The 18995-nt window shown below is 43.0% G+C and overlaps 1 protein-coding gene across 4 annotated transcripts in view; it reads left to right on the forward strand.

Annotated features, from left to right (window-relative positions):
* Window positions 1–18995, forward strand: part of LRCH1 (leucine rich repeats and calponin homology domain containing 1) — a 195645-nt gene that overhangs the window by 1292 nt on the left and 175358 nt on the right. The gene's annotated exons all lie outside the window — the stretch shown is intronic.

Below are 18995 nucleotides of genomic sequence, written 5' to 3' on the forward strand. Positions count from 1 at the left end.
TAAAAGAAAAGTAATTAAAGCGAGCCGGTTTTCCTGTGTGAACCCGACAAGTTGTAACTCGCGCCAATGAGCAGCCAGCTCTTTCAAGTTATGTCATGTATTGACATATTTCGGAGACGTCTGCTTTCTCTTTGGTAGTTGGGGTTACGGGAGCGGGATCTATAAACAGGAAGGAGGCTGGTGGAACTCGATTTGGGCCTTGGGATCCCTGCAGAACTGCCTTGGTTTCCGACCATCCGATTCAGCTCCCCCCTGGGGGAGGGTTTGTATCTTGGCAAGCGCCCAACATTTCCCAGTGCAGTGGGTGCCCCATTTTGGAACCACTGCCCAGACCTCCTGGCTGTCATCACCTCTTGGGCTGAGTGTCAGACCCCTTGGATACTGGATGGCTCAACTCTCAGCTCCAGATCTCCCAGTTTCCTCTCCTGGGGGAAGAGAGGGGGTTGGGCGAGGGAAGCAAGGTTTTTGGAGTTAGGTTTCCAGTGCTTTTTGTTTTCGACTTCAAGTCAGTAAACATCTTTGAGCGTCTTAATGAATATTTAGAAAGAATAACAAGTTTGCTGGAGGCAAAAAAGGGCGCTTTAGGGTCATTAAACTTTGTGGCTTGGATTAGGGGTAGTCAGGAATCGTCAAAAAGGAGGGAATTTCCAGAGTTGAACTCTCAGCAGCTGGGGAGTCTCTTGATAGGACCTCTTAGTTACATTTTCTCAAGTGGAAGTTATTCCAAGAATTGCCTGAATCATTAGCTTTAAAAAAAAAAAATCTGTTGCTAAATTCTACTTCCCTTTTGCCATAGAGAATACCAGGGACTATGGTAGGATTGGGTATGACTGCGGGAAAGGGAGCTGGTGACGAATGATATGTTTGCAGGGTCAGTGTTGGGTAGAGGGGTTTGAAAGTTGTTGCTCCACTCAGTTATGCAGACGTTTATTCCCAAATTTGAGTGAACTTGGTGGGTCTGCTGTGCTGGCATTTCTTTGAGACCTCTGCTTTTAAAAGCAGGGACCACCTTTTTTTCAGTTAAGACCTTGCCACGTGAGGTAAATGCCCCACAATATTCCTTTTCTCCTCTCTTGCTTGGTTGGGGTGAACTTAGGTTGTGAGTTTTGCCAGTTTTTATTTGTGACTTTTCCTTGCATGTGTTTAAGGTTCATGAAAATTCTAACTAATTAAAAGTCAGAATCTTAACATCAATTTCCCAACAAAAAATGCAATATTAGGTATGGGATAGGGGATATCACCAATGTTTGTAGAAATGTAGGACAACTTGGAAAAGGTAAAGTGTATTTAAGGTAGCCAGCGATTTCATGGGAAATGTGAGTGCCCTGCTGTGTTCCAGGGTGGCTTCTGCAAAACTTCTTTGCTTCAGGTCAAAAGCTGGCTGTAAACCAAATGTATTCTGCCCTTTGTTCTAAAGAAGTATTTACTGATCACTGTTCTTTATTTGGAGGAGCAAAAATCAAAATAAAGCAAGAGTTAAATCACCCCCAGTTTGCACAGTGTTGACGTTTCCTGCGTATGAAGAGTTCCGGCAAAGTGCAGAGTGTGAGGAGTAAGACATACGATAAAGACAGTCGTTTCTCCTGGTTAATATTTAGTTTAGAATTTATAGAAGTTTACAGAAAAGCTCTTAAAATCAGAATGGCCCATGAAGATTCTTAAAGACCTGAGATGTAAAGTGCACTTTTCCATAAATTTTGTAAAACAGGGAGTGACACAGAAAGCTTTTTCTCACTGCTCAGTTGTATAATTCAGGCATTTGGTAAAAGTAAACTCTTCTGGCTGCCACCTGTGCAGACCTCCACTCTTGGCAATGTAACTTATCTGAACAGAGTTGAAAAGTGAGATGTAAATGCAGAAACATAGAGGCCGGGGGGCCGCTCAGGAAATGTGTAAACTCTATCACTAAAATGCGTACATATTTTTCACAGGGTAAAAAAAACCCCAAACTCGCAAGCCTTCGCTCATAGTGCCTCAGGCCCAAAGCCTATTGGTTTGCTCATATTTGAGTCAAACTAATCTTCTCAGGGTCCAGCCTTTTTGAAGGTGAGAAGGTTCGGAAAGAAAGCCTGACTTAATGCAGGTGTGGTGGCACAAGTGACACCGAATGGGAGAAGCGTGAACAAAAGAGCCATGATAAGGCCTTGGTGTGTTCACTTTGCAGGGTGCCAAGTACTTTATCTGCATTCGCCCGCTCATTCCTCACTGGAAGCCTATTCACATCCTCATTTATGTTTGGGGAGGTTGCGGTTAAGAGTCAGGTAATAGGCTCAAGGTCATACCCCTACTTAGATGGTGAGCCAGTAATCGGACCCTGACGGTTTCACTTTGGCTTTTATGTTCTTGACCATGTTCCTGCGAAGCAGAGAAGAGGTCGAGAGGAGAGGAATCTGAGAGGCTGTTTGGGGGTTCAAGCAACCAACATTCATTCCTCAAGAACCTGCCAGGCCTTGCTAAGTGCCAGGCACTGTTTCAGGCACCGGGGATCATCAGAGAATTCCTGTTTCCCTTCATACGGAGTTTCCATTCTATCTGGAGGGGGATGGGGAGGGAAAGGAGGAAATTGATTTTGCAGAATGAGTTGGAAGATTTACAGGATAAATATAATACTTTGTTTTAGAAAGACACATGCTGCCTGGATTTAAGGTGACGTGAGGTAGCTTGTAACAACAAGAGCACAAAGGATGACGCTTAAGAAATAGAAACTGACGCATAAAATTGGGCCTGATAAAAAGAAGTACACACGTGCATCAAGAAAGCAAACTTTTTTTTTTTTTTAGTGCTGATTTATTAAGTGTGTCATTTTGGGATGAAGAAGTTCAAGGTGGTGTGGAATATGACTGAGAAAAAGCAAATCGAAAAGAGGAATAAGAAAAGAGAGTAGAGTGTCTATCTCAGATTGATTGCAGGAGGTGCTAGAAAATAAAAAGGAAGCTCTTGGACATGATGCACAGACAGTTGGTGAGAACTGGTCCCATTAAGGAGAGGGTGGGGGGCGCCTGGGTGGCTCGGTAGGTTAAGCGTTTGTCTTCGGCTCAGGTCATGATCTCGGGGTCCTGGGATTGAGTCCTGCATCAGGCTCCCTGCTCAGCAGGAAGTTTGCTTGTCCTTCCGCTCCATCCCCCTCCATTGTTCTATCTCTCTCTGTCTCTCAAATAGATAAATATCTTTAAAAAAAAAACAAACAAACAAAAAAAAAAAAACAAGAAGAGGGTAGAGTGTATCATGGCAGTATCTTTTTGAGGTGGCTGGAAGCAGGAAAGAATGTACGGGAAATGAAGAGCCTACCCAAACAGGAATACTGAAGTCTGGCATAAAAGAAATGCTCACTGTGGTCCCGTATATACCTGAATGGAAGGTATAGGAGATTGCAAGGTGAAGATAAGATGGGAATGCATGAGAAGGTAAGTAATAGTTCGGGAAGTCCCAGGAGACTCAAAGCAGGTCAAGGTGAGATGCTGAATCGCACAGATAGACAGTGTCTGTGAAATTCAGAAGAAAAGGTCTTTTCAGTTAAGCTGCTTAGGAAAGACTTTCATAGCATAGGCATGGTTTGGGTCAGATTTTACAGGATGGATTAGTTTTGGATAGAAGTGCCCAGGAACATTCTGTGGTTGGTAAGATGTTTCTGAGATGTAGAGTGAGAACCTGATGGCCTGAGATCTGTGAATAAAACAGAAAGAGAGGCATTTAAGCCTGTGCCTCTGGTCAGATCCTGCCTGCCCACTATCACCATGTAATGATGTCACAGAGACTAGGGCTCTTAGGACCTTTTATTTGAGGACTCTGGAGATGGCTGAGGCCTGGGACTTGTCAGTCTGTGGGACTAACACCTAGTCTGTCTGAGCTAGCTCCCTCAAATGTCTATGCAAATTCAAAGAATCTTCTTGGAGATTTGTGGGCAGGCTTATCTGCTGAAGGCTGACGTTCCCCACCCCATTCCCATCCTATAGCACCTGAATCCTTGGGATGTTAGCAGTCTTTAGTCATCAGAATTCATATAGAACTTGATAAAGTAATCTATGTGTTCTCAAAAACATGTTCTGTTCCATAAACAGAGAGTTTTCATTACAAATGTGATGAAACTTTTGAAATCATGTGGCTCCTTAAAACTTATGTTCTTTTATAGTGATACTTAGTTTCAGATTATTTTTCTGCTATTGAATTAAATTTGTTAGTTATTGCCGTACCTATCATTTATTACAGTCATCAATATGTGAATGTCTACATTTATGACATGTATCTTCAATCCTTTTCCATACATAAATGATCAGTCACAGCCTTTCCTTCCTATTTTTTTAAAAAGATTTTTTATTTATTTGACAGACAGAGATCACAAGTAGGCAGAGGCAGCCAGAGAGAGAGGAGGAAGCAGGCTCCCCGCTGAGCAGAGAGCCCGACGTGGGGCTCAATCCCAGCACCCTGGGATCATGACCTGAGTCGAAGGCAGAGGCTTTAACCCACTGAGCCACCCAGGCACCCCTTTTCATTCCTATTGTTATTTTTTCTTCTGTTGATCAATTCCTTCCTTGCTAAGGTGTAGAAAACTTCTAATGGTGAAAGCTTTTAGAATATCAAAAACTCAGTATACACGGTGGCTCAGGGTCCTGTCCAGATCCGCTTCATCTATGTGTCTGTGTATAGCAGAAACTGTCTCCACAAACACCCTGCTATTCTCAGTGCTTGCACTGTGGGCCGCTCTTTATTGAAGAGGCAGGAGCACACTAATCAAGTCTCTAGAATAATAGCATACAATTATAGGCCACAAAACCTCTGGGAATTTTTGGCCTGTGCTGGTTTATAAAGAAACAGCCCAGGGTTTGACCTTCATCATCGGGATGATTCTTCTGGATTGTTTGTCGGTCACTGCAACATCTTAAATTTGGTTTTTGGTGAGTGAAGGTCATTAAGCCAAAATTTGGCAGACCCAACATTTAAAATTTTTAATTTAAATTATTGATTAAAAAAAATTTCGAGTTCCCTTGCAAACTTAAATTTTTTCATGCTGTGGTTTAGTAACTCTCTGGTGGCAAGCATTTGAAAGGTAGATCCCTTTTGAAGTCTGTTAATCTTGATCAATTCACAGGTCAGTGTCCTTTTACTCTTGTTCTTCTGATGTGTAGGAAGACTTTTTCTATCCTGTTACTCAACTTCATCATTACTTGTTTTTAAACATAAGTTTTTCCCGTTTGTGTGTACTTTTCTATTTTTTTCCTTTATATCTATCCATATAAACATACATAAGTACAAAATATGCAAAATAGAGAAATGTACATAAAAGTATAGATAGGTAGGAGGATAGTTAGATGACAGATAGTTAGATAAGCAGATGTTTCGCGTTTCGAGGGCCGGCATTTATTCTCTTACTTTCTCTCCTGAGTCACTAGCAGGCATGGACAGAGTATATTTTTCCAGAGACTTGGTAATTTAAATGATAGAAATGCTATTAATTCTATTTAAGGTGGCTGTGGGTTCATCAGTCTGGCCACATAACTTGCACTCTTGTCTAAGCCTCACAAAAACCTGTTTGTGACGCTACTTTCCAGATTTGGTTTAGTTCTTTGGAAAATTAGGGTTCTGCCTTACAGAGACATCAGGGAAACTGCCCTGGGTTGAGATTTGGTAAGACCCCGGATTTGTGAACAATTTCAGTGATTGAGTCAGTTGTTGGGATTAAGGTAATTTGGTGTTAATTGCAGTGATTATTTCAAGGTATTATAATAATCTATCATAAAAGGTTTAAGGATCTAAGGCACAAAACCCAACTATATTCACATATTTCATGCCTTTATTTATGTGTAACCTATAGGAAGACTAGAGGCTTCTGTTACTGATACTTCTGGTTTTTGTTGCTGCTGTTTCATGAAAATTAATTCCAGAATTTGCAGTTACTCTATTTCGTATGGATTTTTTTTTTCTCTATGATGTGAATTGTTTAACCAAAAGGAAAAAAAGAAAAGGTTAGAATTCCAAGTAAGCCTTAGTTCAGGAAAACTAGGTCTACGCATGGAGACAAGCTTGAAGCACGCCTGTGTTTTCTTCATCTTAATTGAAGAGTTCAGTAGTCTTGCTTGCATCTACTGTAGTAAGAAGTCATGCATTTGGAAACCATCTGTTCCCACAAAGTAATTCAAAAATAAAGTGAGATTGTTTACATGAATAGAAAGTCGACGAACTGTGAGAATTTGGCTTTTCTTGCTTACTCCAGCAATGCAATGGAGGGAAACGCTTTTATCATCAGATTGCTCTCTGTGTTCATAGTTTCTCCCCACCCTATTCCCCTTAACCAGTCACAGAGGAAGATTTAGGTGGATGGGGGTGGAGGGGGGAGGAGAAAAATAATTATAGAAGAAGAATGTTTGATTTCCATAACAGAAATGTTATGTGTTCTTGCATGATGAGAAATTATTGCTCCTCTGTTAATATGCTGTTGGTTTACGGTTCCCAAAACTCTTCAGGACATTTTTGTCGCCAGCATCAAGCTCTGTGGGTTTGGAATCTTCTTTGATGTCAGCTTTTCTTTCTTTAGTTGTGTTTCCTCCCTCTTTTTTGCTGGTGGGGGCCCTAAGGCCTTGAGAGATTAACAGGGCCTGAGACCCCCAACCCAGTGAGTCTTGAATTTCTTCTTCATGTTCCCCGAGCGGACAGAAAGAGACCCCATCTCAGTTTTTTTAATCCTCTGGTTTCTCCCGTGGCCTTGCTTTTGGCAGCTGACCCCTACAGTGCAAGACCCAGGATTTTGCTACACAGCGTGTGCCTATGATATTCTTCCCTGTGTTTGATGTGATGCTGTCCAGCATTAGGAGCAGTGTGAGTATGTCTGACCTGGCTCCATCAGCATAGCTCTGATTTGACTTGTTACCTCTGCAGGCAACAGTGACTCTTTCGAAGGACATCAGCTGCAGACTGTTGGACTAGGCTTTCCTCTGCATTGCCTTCATTTTGCTTTTCCAGGTCATTTCCCTCGCTTCCCCCTCTTGCCTGCCCCTGTCGGAGTCTGCTTCTCTCCCGCTCTCATTTCTTCCAGTGCCCAGGCCAACTTAAAACACGCAGTCTCCCTGCCAGCCCTCCCTGCAGAGCTGAGCCCTGAATCATGGGTGCCCTCAGGGCACCTTTGCAGTATTTCCTTATGCCATTTTTGGTTAATGATTACCTTCCTCCTTTGGTACTTCTCCCTTGTTTAGGCTGTTTCTGCCTTTACTGCCCTGGAAGGTCCGGCCAGGCAGGGTTTTCTTTATTTTCATAGGCACCCTCTGTGCCTGTCACAGACAGTGTGAGGTCTCCGTCAGGGTGACCGTTGTGTCTGCCCTTGCCCACCCGCCACCGCCCTGGAGGCTGTGCACTTGTAATCCATCATCTCAGGTCTGACCAGGTAATGGGGATCTGAGCCTCAGTGCCCTCCCCTGCAGAGTGCGAATGACAGGTGCTCAGAAGGGTTGTTACAAGGACAGTGGTTATAAGGGCACTAGAACACTGTCAAGTGCTTTCTCCCTGCCAGGTCCTGCTCCTCAAGCTTTAAGTGGAAATCTGTGTGTTAAATCTGTGTAGACTAGGTATCGCCTCATTTGATTCTTGCCGAGGGTTCTGTTTCAGCCACGGTAGGAACTTGCTAACCCCAGGCTCTTCTAGCTGTTACCTGGATTCCACTCAACCTCCCGTATCTGGTTCAAGCGCATCTGCTTCTGAAATGCCTTTCTTGACGACTGTGGCTTGAAGAGGGAGTTTAGACATCTAGAAAGCATCCGTTTACATCCCTCCCTTGTCTGAGGACTGAGGACCCCGAAGCACAGAGAGGTTAAGCCGCTTGACTTGACCAACATCACACAGCTGGGCCGTGGGTAGGCTCCTGAGCCAAGGCAGAGTCTCATAGCCTCGCAGCAAAGGGCTGTTTCTGTGGAGCCCGGAAACTACCCTGGCACAGATGGATGACCTCCCTCCTTCCACAGAGTTCTCAGGTCAAACTCATCCAGACCAGCCATTTGGACGGTCCCTAAAAGAACAAAAAAGTACTATGAAACATTTAATAGTGTATGGTTTAAAGCCAGGGAGAATAAGCTATAAAACTAATCGTGGTTATAGATGAAACGTGTTGAGGATTTTACTGCATGTGGTTTGGGGGACATGCATGGGCCCCAGGTGAACTGGATTCAAAATACAGAAAGGCGGGCGTGTGGGGCAGTGGTCAGAAAGGCCCGCAGTGGTCTTTCATTGCAGTGTTTTTCTTGGAATACCTTTTCCTGTGGAAACAAAGCAGTAAGTGGTGGTTTGGTTCTCCTGCCAACACTCTATTTAACCCTGACAGAGGTGGGCCTCCATATTAATGGTGGTTTCTCATTGTTTCTTTGGAAAAATGCAGTGTTAGTTGTAACATGAAATTCTGAATCTGGAGATCTTGCCATCAGGCTGTGAACGAAGCTCCTGCCTCACGGGGAGAACTCTCTCCCCTTCATCCTTTCCGATTGATCGTCAGAAGGTTTCCCTCCCCTTCTCCAGGTCCCCCGGTCAGTGGGTGTCCCTTCCCACTGGTATGAGGACAAGGGTTGGCATAAGTCAGATGGTCGGTTCTCGCTCTCCTCGAGGCCTCCAAGCCGAGGAGGGGCTGGTCCAGCCGATGTTGTCAGAGAGAGATGGGCAGGGATTCAAACCCTTCTCTCTGTAATTTTATAACATTTTTTTGGTAATTTTATAAAAAAATTTTGTAATTTTATAAAAATTTTTTGTAATTTTATAAAAAATTTTTAAATTAAAATTTTTTTTATAATTTTATAAACTTGTTTTATATATTATCTTCTCAATTTGTTAATTTTAGAATTTGAAGCAAGTTCCTGAATCTCACGGACCTTCAGGTTTGTAACTTGTGAGAAGGGAAAATACTTCTTACCCCTGAGGGCTATGAGGATTCCTGAGAGAAGGTGCAGTGAGTCTGGCACACAGCGAGTCGTCAGTAGATGTCACTGGCCCTCATGGGTTCCTCTGGGATTATGCCATAGTTTTCTTCATTAAAAATAATTGTTGGAAATTGTTTGCATATTATTAGTCTGGGGCTAAGAGGACACTAAGAGTAGTGGCTGGGTCTCAGTCCTGGCTCCACCAGGACGTGGTGAATGCTGAACCTGTCTGTGCATCAGATCCACCCCCCTCTGCAGCATAAAATGGGGGTAACAATCATAGGATTATTGTGAGGAGTAAGTAAACGAATATATGTCTGAAGTGTTTAGTTCAATGCCTGGCATTGACCTTTGCCATCATTACTATATTTCTCTATCTTTAGGAAACAGATTCAATTTTATAAAGCACACACAAAAAAAGCCACCTAAATTCCTGGAAATTTTGTGACATTACAAAATGATTTTAATCCTCAGAAAGATTGAGTATACATGCTTTTGGTGTGTGTAAGCATTACCAATAGTCTCTGACAGTCTTTGGAAGGGCATAGAGTAGGTGTACTTATTATTCCAGCTCTAAATATTCTGAGCTGAATTACATGTGAGAAAACCCAGACTAGAGGGTGAAATGGTTTTCCTTGGGTTATGTTGCTAGCCGGTGGTTGAGCCTAGGAACCAGGCCTTCTGAGCTTTTAGGTGATTTCCATTCAGTCTTTAATATAACAGCCTTCTTAGGTCTGATTTGATTTTACCAGGATGGAGAAGTCCTGAGGGGGGTAAGCCTGATGAGAAGAATGGGTTCAGGATTCTCCCGCTGAAGGTTGGGGAACCATATACCAATGCCACACTATGTATCGATGCCAAGAGTCTAGGACCCAAGGCTTATTTTTGGCCTCAGGATTGGAAGGGTGGGAATTATGGGGTGAGTCCTCAGAGGAGGGCTTGCCTTGTGGGTGTCTGGCTTGTGCAAGAGTCCTACCACTGATTTAAGAGCTTTCTAGAATGGGGCGCCCAGGTGGCTCAGGCAGTTAAGTGTCCAACTCTTGATTGTGGCTCAGGTTGTAATCTCAGGGCTGTGTGAGATTGAGTCCCGAGTGAGGCTCTGTGGTGGGCATGGAGCCTGCTTAAGATTTTCTCTCTTCCTCTGCCCCTCCTTCTGCTAAAAAATTAAAAAATAAATAAAAGCTTTCTAGAAAAATAAATACATAAAAGCTTTCTAGATTAAAATAAATAGATTGCCTTTTTATGCTCTTGGCAAAAAAACATTTGTGAATCTTTTTACGTTTTGGCAACTGTTTTGAGGATGTGTAGCAAATAATTCTGTAAGATGTGAGAAGGTGTCTATGAGGAGGCAAAGCTTTAAGAATAAATATGTAGACTTAAATATCTGTTCTTTTCTCACTGCTTTCCTGGCATCCAGCATTCATTTTGAACTTCATTCAGGTGTTAATTCTTTAAAAGCCTTGTGATTGGTTCAGTATCATCTTGTAGTTGCTGCTAAGGGAACTGAAAGGGGCATGTCATCTGGGTCCAGGTTCTTTCAGAATATTTCTTTCTTTTTTTTTTTTTTTTAATATTTTATTTATTTATTTAACAGATAGAGATCACAAGCAGGCAGAGAGGCAGGCAGAGAGGGAGGGGGAAGCAGGCTCCCCGCCGAGCAGAGAGCCTGATGTGGGGCTCCATCCCAGGACCTTGAGATCATGACCTGAGTTGAAGGCAGAGGCTTTAACCCACTGAGCCACCCAGGTGCCCCCAGAATATTCCTTCATTTAGTCGTCACGACTACCTGGTAAACTAGGTAGTGTCCTTGCTGCTGAGAAGGAAGCACGTTTCTTAGTAGGTTTGTGGATCCAGTAAAGACATAACCAGAACTGGAGTCCACTCCTGGGGAAAATGCTGGAGTCTCTTGCCAGGCTGTAGTCTGCAGTCACGGAGTATCTAGCGCTGGAGGAATCGGCCAGAGAAGGGGATTTTGTAGCATTTTAACAGGTAGTCCTTGGGGTGACACAGAATGAAGAGCAGATCCACGAGTTGAACTCAGATTCTGGACTAATTTTTTCTTTTCCTTTCCTTTCCTTTCCTTTCCTTTCCTTTCCTTTCCTTTCCTTTTCTTTCTTTCTTTCTTTCTTTTTTTTTTTTTTAAGATTTTATTTATTTGTTTGAGAGAGAGAGCACAAGCAGGGGATCCGAGAGGGGCGGACACAGAGGGAGAAGCAGGCTCTCCTGCTGAGCAGGGAGCCCAAGCTCAATCCCAGAACTCAAGGCAGACGTTTAACCAACTGAGCCACCCAGGCACCCCTGGACTAATATCTTTCTCCCACTAATCTGAAAGTGGGTGCCAGGAATGCAGGTACACGTGTGGTATGTTCTGATCCTCACCTGTTTGTAATGGCCATTTATCAGCTCCCTTTCTGAGAACTGCATTTTTAGGCAAGTGACAATGACTGGTTTTAAAAATTCTCCGAGGTGTCTGTTGTGTAGAGACGTAAATACACATTAGGGTTTTTAATTTTCGTATTTTTGTGTAGGTAGTTCTCGGGCTTACCCTATATTTCCTTAATTTATCACAGTCTTCCTTGAGTTAATGTTGTATCACTTAATGTAAAATATAAGAATATGTAATATACTCAGTTCAGTTCCACTTACTCTGTCCTTTGTGCTATTTTTACATGTATTTTACATAAAATACATATTTACATATATTTTGTATGCATTATAAACTTTGTAAACTGATTTAAACTACTTTAAAGAATTTAATAAAACTAGGCCTAAAAAACCTTATAGTCTTTTATTATGAAGGACTTTATAGTATGTAATCTAATTGAACAACCCATTTTAACTGTACTACATTTTATTCCCAACTATGAGAAATGAATGAAGACCCACTGGGTGAGTGAACAAGTAGTTTACTTTCTAGAACATTCTCTTTATAAGTGTTTATATTCTAAAAGTCATTTTGTTAAGTGATAATCGTTGATTTGATTTCTTTTTTTTTTTTTTTTTTAAGATTTTATTTATTTATTTGACAGACAGAGATCACAAGTAGGCAGAGAGAGGGGCAGAGAGGAGGAAGCAGGCTCCCCGCTGAGCAGAGAGGCCGATGTGGGGCTGGATCCCAGGACTCTGGGACCATGACCTGAGCCAAAGGCAGAGGCCTCAACCCACTGAGCCACCCAGGCGCCGCCATTGACTTGATTTCTAAAAATGCATTTTATTTTGTCATACAGATCCTGCGATACATTCATCAATTGCTCTTAGATGGAACAGCAGCCCATTTTAACTAAAATGGCAGCTCGGCTTATGGCTGAATAACCAAAATTTTTTGTGTTGATGCAAATTGATCCAAATCAAAGGAATCTGATTGTGCATTTGAAGGCAAATAGATACCCTTTGTGCAGTTCCCTTGGAGGTGTGGATGCTAATCTCTGCATGCAATTTTAGGCAATTATGTTTTTTCTGGTCTTTAGAAAGCCTGGCTAAATCAAAGTTAATTTCAGTTGTACCAGTCATTCTCGTGGTTATAGTCTTGCAAAAGTCTCTAGCTCTGGTTTGTTCAGATATTTACAATTCATGCTTTCTTGTATCTGCGCAGTCCTTTAAAGGGTGCTGTGCTATAACTTTGAGAGTGTTAAAGTGCCAAGTCTGATCTATTTTATGAAACTCAGTTGGTGGCTGTAAAGACTTGCTTTTGCTCCCCTTCCACCCCCACTTCCTTGATATGTTAATGAGGACTTGGTATCTCCATAGGAAATTTGCACAGTGGGCATTCTGGGGTAATGTGCCCTGATAGAGCCCTGATGTCTGCCCCTTGGAGAGTGAGTGACAAAGATGGGAGAACCCCGCTAAGTGCTTGCATAATCAGGCAGCCTGGGTCTCTCTAAAGTGGTTTCTTGGTTTCAGTGTGTGCCCTGGGTGCGCTCTCCGGTTTCTGTGTCTCAGAGCCCCTCTCTCCTGTGGCAGCCAGGCAGCCTTGTTTGTATTCTCTTGACACCACATAGTAGATTGTGGTGATGGGCCCCATCAGTTTGGGATGAAAGACCTCAGCTTTCAAACGTGTCATTTTGTGACGTGTCACCCCCTTCCAGTTTTGAAAGAGAACATTTGGTCACGGTGGACACCACAAGACGTGCTCTTGGAGATGATCATGCTGAGTCCTGTCTGGTTTAAGCCTCTTGCCCTGGCTTAATGAAGGAGAGCAACTCCTGATTTGGATGATAAATCCTACGGTCGCTCCACTCATGTGGGACCATAGACACCATCTTTTAAGAATAAAATGAAATGGAGACAAACGAAGTGACTTTCCCGTCATCCTTTCCCCCAGCCAGTTAGTATGGGGTAAGGTCTAGAATCAGAAGAGCTTATCCTGGCCATCTCCGTCTACCGCCCACACTGTTGTCCTTTGAAGAAATGGCAGCAGGTGGCTGGTTTTTCTTTTTAACATTCAAACCGAGAAACCCTCACAGGAAGGTGTTTGGCATTTGTTGTTCATTTGAGTGGGCAAAATGCAGTACTCATTTTAAAATTTTGAAATACAGCCTAGAAAGTGGTCTATACAAAATGCAGGCATGATTTAAATGGTCATAGCAACATAGACAAAGAGGTGAGAAAGGGAGCTGGGGCTTGGGGGTGGGGAGGTCATTGCCTGGAGAAGCACGAGGTGTGATGGAAGCAGTCTGTGTCTTGATTGTAATGTCGAGTGCCCGGCTGTGTGCTTTGGTCAACACTCGGAAACTCTTAATAATGGGGCATTTTTTTTTTTTTATAAAAATTATACCTTAGTAAAGTAGACCCATTATTCAACTTATAAGTAGACCATTTGCAATATTTGTTTTAGCCGTCTGTGTGCAGTGCGTCCCTGATTGACAAGCTGTTTCAAAACACAGAGTAATTGGGACTTCGTGGCTGAGTCAGTGCCTCCTGCTAGAAGACTGATATTTCCATTGTAGTGGGCAGATTCTTTGATCTTCATTTTCTTTGTTTTGAAACAGCTTGTTAACTGTCTGTCTATATAGTCATAGTAATAAAATATTCTAAGTCCATTTATGAGTGGCATTTTATTTAATTGATAGTAAAAACTGATACCCAGTCAGGTTTTCCAGGATGATATTGGCTAATGAGGTCCAAGGCCCAAGAGCGTTTGTTGTAAACGCCTTGGGTAGCAGACACTGTGTAGACAGGATCCCAGTCTTCTCTCCAGCCTATATGATAGGTGTCCTTAACAGATACTGAGGCTCCTGGATGTTAAGCAGCTTCCCCAAGACGCCCCTGTGGAAAATGGAGGAGCCACGGTTTGAATCTTAGTTGCCTAAGTTCACCTTTCCCACCAAGCACATGGTCATTTAGAAAGAACTGTCTTTTCCCAGAGAAAGTCGAGCTTGTTGGCTCTTTCCTGGCTGTAGCCTGTAGCTCTGGGAGCATGTGGCCTATCACTCCCAGACTTCCAGCATTACAGCTGTGACGGGCAGGTCCCCTGCCCAGCCTCCCCGCATGGCTCTCTCCTGCCTGCCCACCCGGAGTCAGCTGCCTGCCTGCCGGCAGATCTGATGGGCCCCTGGAATCTGGCGCCACCCTGCTTATCCCACTGGGTTTTCCTCACACCCACCTCTCGGCCCCTGGGGCTCCAGCTGCCTTTTCCTGTAATGTCCCATATGTTCTGGGTTAAGTGCCTCTTCTTCGCCTTTGATCATACCTTTGCTTTCCTCTCTGCATTTGCCAAATAAAATAAAACCGAAAACAAAACAATAAAAACTAAAACTCCAGTACTCCGGTGCCTGTCAGTCACCCCCCAAATCTCAACTCCTACCTCTTCTGGGGTGTCCCCAGTCCCAGCCTCCCACTCCCCGTTCACCTCCCATCCTTTGTGAACTCCAGGCTTTGGGTCGGAAGCAGGTGGTTCACGGGATCGAGTTGTCCCTCAATTATTCTTTAATCTTATGTCTGTCTTCCCTTTCCAGGTCCCAACACTGAGAGTGATAATGGCCTTATTTATTGAGTCCAGTGTCATGCTGTGTACTTCAGGGGGCTTTTCTCAACTAATCCCTGAAACAATTATAGGAGGCAAATATATGTTTTCTCCCTATTTGGCAGATGAGAAAATCGAGGCCCAGAAAGAGAAATGTCCAAGTCCTAAGCGGAGAAACTGAGATTCAAATCCAGTTACAATCTCACAGTTTGAGCACTCACATCTCACTCTTTACTGACTCCTCGCAAACTCCTTGAAGATGCTGGAGAAGAAAGGAAAGTGACATTTCCTGTGTCTTTCCTAGGGCATGGCATAGAGGAGGTCAGCTCATTTCCTCACATGGTTTTTATACCGGTGCTAAAAATTAGATTCATGGCCTCTAAAACCAAGGCTCAATTTAAATAATTTGCTCCAGGTCACAGAGCTGAGAAGTGGAGACATCAAAATTAAACCAGGTCTTTCTGGCCCTGGGGACATACCGCTCTGTGCGTGAGAAACTCAATCTGTACTTCTTTCTCTTAATTCTGTCCAGGGCATTTTCTTTCTTTTTCTTTTCTTTTCTCTTCTCTTCTTTTCTTTTCTTTCTTTTCTTTTCTTTTCTTTTCTTTTCTTTTCTCTTCTCTTCTCTTCTCTTCTCTTCTCTTTTCTTTTTTCTTTTTTTTAAATTCTCCCCAGGGCCCAGCTATATATTAGTGAAACTTTTCAATTAGTTATAGGTTGATTGAAAAACACCAAGGTCCCCTTTATTCTGTTAGAGGAGCAGGAACGGATGGGGCATCTTCCAGTAGAGCAGGGTGGAATCCACCAAGAAGTTAGATTTTTAAAAGAGACGCTACAGGAGTGAAGATGAGGTGGAATTGATTCTTGTAGGGCATGGCAGCCACAGATAAACCACACTTATCTTGGGAGATGCACTTTATGTAGTGGAGCAGGAATGTCTAAAATTAAAAGACAGGAGAGGATGATTTAGGATTTCTGTTCACACTTTTAAGGTGCTGTGTTGTTAACCTACTCTAATCAGCCTGCTTCCCCACTTCTCACCACCTTTCTCAGGGACAGAAGTAAAAGCCAATGGTGCTTAACCTGGGCCCTGTCCTTGGTGGATCTGTAGACCCTGAAATTCACCCAGAGAGCACCCTGAAGAATAATTAACTATTAGAAAACAAAACAAAAAAACAAACCCAAACAATGAAAAAGGAACTCCTTTCAGTTCTGAATATATGTTACAGTACTTAGAATTTTGTTGATCAAAGCACACATTCTCAAACTGCCCAGTGTATCTCTGTTGTTAGTGTAATTAGCCCAGTGGGATGAGAAGATAGGTCAGCATCAGGTCCAGTTCCTGATCTTGGAATAGTTCCTTCACTTTCATTTCTATCAGCAGAGTGTTTCCACTGAGTATGCTACATGCCAAGTGAACAGTTGTCCGTGGTATTCACAGCGATGTGTGTCAGCCTGAGTGCCAGAAGAGACTCAAGTGTAGATTCTTGAGTGATGGACACCAACTCTGTCTTCCACACATGGCCTTTTGTGCCGTGGGTAGCAGAATTGCTGGCTGCGTATACTGGGTTTTCTCAAAATGTGCCAGGTATGTCCTCACCCAGGGCTATCGATCCTCCTAGAATGTGCATGATACCAGGGCTTTCCCAGAATGAAACACCACAGTGCTCAGATCACCATGCCTCTGTCACTGGCTTCTCTCGCTTTTTTTTGCTGGGCATTCCAAAAGGTTTAAAACTATGGTGGCTGTTTAGGTATTAGGCTTGGAGATCAGGTGATCAAGTGGGAAACAGATGGCACAGCAGTGTGCATAGTGGCTTGGAACCACATTCAAGGCATTCCAAGTTGAGGTTCCTGCTTTTCCACTTACTGGTATGGTGACCTTGGGCAAGTCACTGGGAAGGCCCTGCCCAGTACCTATTTCAGAGGGCTTTTGGCACTTGAATATGTAAGGAGTGTAGAGCAGTGCCAGGCACTTAAGAAATACTCAGTAATTATTAGCTATTATTACTTATCTCTTTTTTGTCTGCTTCTTTGTTTTCCTTCTCCCTCTCCATCGTCAAATGCTGGCAGAGACTTTGTTTTTCTTTTTCTCTTGTAACTAGTATCCCTAGTTCCTAGGACAGTGTCTAGCCCATGGTAGGATCTTATTAAATATTTGAGCTCAATAAATGAATAAAGTGGACGAGTGAACGAATGCCAGGCTCCATGCTGGGTGCTTCTATAGTCGTAGAATGAACATGGTATCTGCCTTCATGAAGCTGCCATGTTAGTTTGGTGGAGAGGAGACTGAAGATACATCATGGCCTATGGTGATGAGTGACACACAAGGAGAGAATCAGAGGAGACTATTTTGCATGACTGATACATGGCGTGCCTTTTTCTCTTCATCTCTTTGAAGACTTAAAATAGTCATTTGTGGGTCTCCCTTCCTGCTGTTTAAAGCATTTCCGTATCAACTATTTCCTCTCTTTAAACATATAGACCATTAAGTGCATGTTCTAAGATTTTTAAAAGGAAGATGAACAAACTTCAACAATTTTAAAGATTTTTGAAAGTCAACTAAGTAACTCAAAACTGGTTATGATAAACACTGACTTGTTTACTTTCAGTTGCTTGGGATTAGTTGCTTTTTTCCATTTTGGTGTATGGGATAATTAATTGGTTTTTCTTCACCTTTTCCTTGTCTGTTGGATAAATTCAGCCAGCAAAATTCTTTCTGGCAGCAGGAATGATAAAGATTCTGCTTAGTCTTAGGATGAGATTTACATGAAACATTTACAAGAATATTCTTGGATGTTAGAATAACAGGTTCTTTTTGGCCACTGGATGGTGAGATTACTGAAAAGATCAAATCAAAATATGCCTGATGGACAAGAGCCACCTTCTTTCAGGAGGCAGAAATCCTTGATAGGGCCCTGACTCGGACTGTCGGTAGGCAGCTGAGAGCTGCTGGAAGGCTCTGTGCTGCTGCGTGCCCCCCTCATCACCAGCACAAAGAAGTGTGTTCTCTGCTGCAGATTAATGATCTTACAGGGGTGGAGTTTAAGCTCAGTTGTGCACTCCAGACTTTAGCAAAATTGCCTACTGTATGGCTTAGCTTCACACGATTGTGAGGTGTGTGCACCGCTGTCTAAATAAAGCACTATCTCTCGGCCTTGTGGTTAGGGTGCTTGCACGGAGTTTGGAGGGCTTTACCTCCCTATGCTCTGCACACAGATGGTTCTCTAAGTTAAAGGAGACATGGCACCAGAATCTAAATCTACAGAACTAGAGTGTGTATGTGTGTGTGTGTGTGTGTGTGTGTGTGTGTGTGTGTATTTGAGAGATGGGGACACATCAGTCTCTTTTCAAAGCCTTGCACAGGGCTTGTGTTTTTCAGCTGTTGGATGGACTAAATGTGAGCCCTGTGCAGTGCCTTGCAAACAGTGGGAGATCACTGTGTGTTCCTGGGAGCCGTTTATTTCAGACTGAATGATGAGATCTGTCTGAACCGAATTGCATGATACAGAAACTTGCTCAATTTATGTTAAGTACATCCTATATTCTTTCTTTCTCCATTTTTCATGAAATGCTTACAGGAAGCTCTTTTTGGCTGAAATGAAGGAGTGAAGCTGGCCGCTGAGCCCTTGAGCTCATGCCTCTGGTAAAGTAGTAAGAAAGATCTTTTGGGAAATTCCAAAAGAACGAACATGATGCACAGGAGTGAAGGAGGAAAGCCCTGGCAGGGATGATACAAAGCAGTACATCATCCGGAAGTAACTAATATTTGACTTTGGAATGATATTTTTTTGGAATGATATTTTTCCCTTTTGGCAGTAGATTTCCCTCCTCTGTACTGCTTGGACAAACGGGAATTAGTTGGCATTCCTTAAGCACATGCAGATTATGGCCAAAGAAAGTGGCAGCCTTGAGGCATGCTAGTGACCAGGGGAAAGCCATCTGGGTTAGACATTTGCCACGGACCTTGTGTTCAGGTAACGTCTCCCTAACCTAGAGAAACAAGAACCTGAGAGGCACTGTTAGCGAGGGTCTCACACATAGCAGCAGGCTTGGACCACAGTGTTCCCTTTATGCGGGCCCCAGATGAAAATGCTCTTCCCTTCCCTTTCTTTTTTTTTCTTTTTTTCTATAGGATACAGGTT

The sequence above is a fragment of the Lontra canadensis genome, unplaced genomic scaffold, assembly GCF_010015895.1.
Source record: "Lontra canadensis isolate GAN:19392208 unplaced genomic scaffold, GSC_riverotter_1.0 scaffold51, whole genome shotgun sequence".
Lineage (NCBI taxonomy): Eukaryota > Metazoa > Chordata > Mammalia > Carnivora > Mustelidae > Lontra > Lontra canadensis.